We start from the raw sequence: 3426 nt of genomic DNA on the forward strand, positions 1-3426 counted from the left end.
CCTTCGGCGCATCGAGGGGCACGTAGCAGGGGCCTTCCCTCGGCTCGGCCGCGGCTCCCTCTCCGGACGAATGGGCTTCCAGGGGCCGCCGAGCGCTGGCCCAGCCGCACGCCGCGGCACCGGCGGGGCAGCACCCCCAGCCGCCCGGCGGACGCGGGGCAGGGGGCAATCCCGCCGCGGCCCGGACGCGAAGCAAGAGGGGAGGCGGCGGAGGAGAGGCAGCGCCCGCCGCAGCGGAGCGGAACGGGCCGCGGGCGGCACTGCGGCACGGGAAGGGCGGGGGGCTCGGCCGGGGCAGCCCCGCAGGAGGCAGCAACAGGCCCTCGGCCCCGCCGCGCCGCTCCCCCCACCACCCTCCCGCTCGCACGGGCCCCGGGCAGCGGCGCACGGGGCACCCCGGCTCTGCCCGCGCGGCCCTCGGGAGCAGCCGCGGACTCCGGTCGCCACAGGGCCCAGCCCTGCGGCCGGGAGCTCGCCCCGCTCCAGCTGCGGTCCCGCCGCCCGCAGACCCCCCGCGCAGGCGGCCTCCCTCCACCGTCTCCTCCCTCCGTCGGGCTTCGGCGGGACGGGACGGGGCGCGGCGCTCGCGGGCCGCCGCCGCCTTCGCCGCCTCCTCCGGCGGGCAGAGCAGCCCCAGCCACAATGGCCTCCCAGTGCTCCGCACAGGCCGCGCCAAGCCTGCGCCCGCTGACAGGCAGCCGCTCGGCCCAATCACAGCCCTCTGCCGGCGACGATCAACCAACCAAGCCATGGAGGCGGGACATATTAGCCGCTATATAAGGGAGGGCGGTGGAGCACTGCAGTGGAAACGGGGACACTTGGGCCAATCGGGTCGCAGTCCTCGCCCCCTGGCATGATGTCATCATCGCACGTCAACTTGCCACCATAGTCATGATGTCACCTGACAGCAGTGCCTCGTCATGAGTTGCTGTGGCACCTTCGCTAGTGGGTGGTGCTGTTGGCTCCTCCCAGCTGCCCTGCTCTCCCAGGCAGGAAGGTCTACTTTCCCAACGTCTACTTTCCCATGTACAGGAAGCCCTCGAAGTGCCACACCAAAATGACATCATGCATTGCCATCCTGTCACAGCACCGCAACATACCACAGTCACCTTGCATCCGTGCTTTGACATGGGACAAGCCCAGCCCTGACCCGTTGGGTCTGCAATGGCCCTGAGCGCTGGCGCATGATCTTCACGCAGCTTTTCCAGGAGGGATGGCTCAGAAGGGATTTATTCCCTCCCTGGCGAGCCATCTATTTTGACCCCACTCGAAATCATAAGCCTTCTATATATTACTATACCATCTGCCTTGATGTTAGGACTGCTTGTTTTTTAAAACAGGTGCTGTCTAAAATAAACTCATATTGTTTTTCCACCTCTCCTAGGACTAACAACAGCTTTCTTTTCCAGTGATTTCTATTCCCACAGATGATTTTAGAAAAACACATCTGTAATTTTTTTTTAATAAATCAATGTAATGTGTCATATAGGCTAGATGACATCAGTTTCCTTTAATAGCACCACTTTTCAATGAGATGAAGATACTAATTCTAGACAGACAGTAAAAGGGGCCTTTGCATCACTTACCAAAACATGTTGGATACCGAGTTACATATTCCTGGCATCTAGGTCAGATTATTCACTATGCTTTTCGTTCTGGTTTGGGTTCTTTTCTGTGGTTATAAAAAGTACTAGATGAGTTTCCAGTAAGAAGCTCCTGTTACAACAGGCTAGTGTAGGACTTTCAAGCTGCTAGCCTACATAAGCATTCAAACATCTCCATTTAGAAGCAAGCCTGCAGAGGAATACCTAAAGACAACTTTACTAGTCAAGGATTTAGTTAATAAAATGCAGAAATTAAAGATTATTATTTCTGAATGTTCCAAAATAACAATGAGCAGATACACACACAAAGTTATCTACCTTATTTCTTTGAGGTTATAGATGCTTCCTACTGCTAGTTAGTCCACAACTAGTAAAGTGTGCTTTTGCAAATATATACCTTGATAAATAGGGCCTTTAGTCCTAGGCTTGAAGATGTACTGAGTATTCTCTTATTTGCTGGTGTAGGGTGTTGGGTTTTTTTCATACCCATTCCAGTATCTGTAATTTAGGATACTATATTAAATGCAAGTTTCTTGGCAAGAGAGGCAACTTCATGACCATAAACAACATACGTAAAATACAGACACATCTTCTATTTTTACCTGCAGGAATTTCTCTCACATCCACCTTCTCAGTGGAAGGTAAAATATGAAAGTTTAATCAAAAGCTGGTGTGAACGAGTAGGAGCTACAATCAGAGATCATGCTGCTGTATCAGTACGTGTCTGGCAAACACTGACAAACAGTCACCAAATTCAACTCTCCTGTACTCAGGTGCTTCAGAAAGATGGTGATACTGAGCAAGCTACCCAAATCTGACCCATCACTTTCAAACACAGCTGCTGGATAAGGCAAGTAAGGTATGCCTATCCAGGAGACTCGTGTAACAGATAAAGAACTAACCCAAGAAACAGAGGAAAACTCTGGTACCAGGATTTAGGCAAGATGACAGAGAACACTCTCCTACTTGTATCAGAGTACTGTGGTGGTGTACTGTGTTCAGACCTGAGATGAGGAGTCATCAAGTTAAAAAACACACACACACACAAAACAAGAAGAATTGTGTAACATTTTAATTGCATTGTAATTCATGTACACTCTTCCAACAGAAATACCACTTGGAAGACATTCAGTTCCCTTATTTTGTTGCACTGTACATGTTATGCAAATAACAGCTGAGGTGGCATACAAAACAAAACGTTGCTCTGGCTTTTCAAACAATTACTTGAAAGATCAGAAATTTAAAACATAGCTGGGAATTTACAGCCACCAAAGAGCTTTGCGAAAGACCGGTTAAATATGAAATACAGATGCAAAGAGGGGAGGGGAAGCTGGGGAGGAAGAGGGACAACAAATTTCCAGTTGAGGCTGAAGTAGGAAAAAATCTCTAACAACTGTACACAAGTGTCAATATGCTCAGTATTACATTCTGAGCATACCAATGCTACAGGTAAGTAACATACTAAAAAAAATAACTTAAAAAAAGCTATACAATTGTAGTTATAAATACTATTTTTTTTAAAAACTAGTTAAGTAGTGTAGGCTAAAAAAATTCACAGTTACTCTGAAGAGAGCTGTATATATATATTGCACAGTAGAAAGTTCATTCAGTATACCATGTGTAAACAATTTTTATTTTCTCCTTTGGCAATTTCAGGACTTAGAGGAATATTTGCTATGAGCAAAAGCACTTGGGTACAAGGCACATCAAAAGCTTTTAAAGCTGCGAGATAAATCCTTCTGACACTTTCAGTAAGCACTGTCATTCTCTTTAGAAAACGCGTACCTATCAATTCAAAACAAACAATTTCTGTAAGTATAAC

The sequence above is a fragment of the Tauraco erythrolophus genome, chromosome 16 (assembly GCF_009769465.1).
Source record: "Tauraco erythrolophus isolate bTauEry1 chromosome 16, bTauEry1.pri, whole genome shotgun sequence".
NCBI classification, from domain to species: Eukaryota; Metazoa; Chordata; class Aves; order Musophagiformes; family Musophagidae; genus Tauraco; species Tauraco erythrolophus.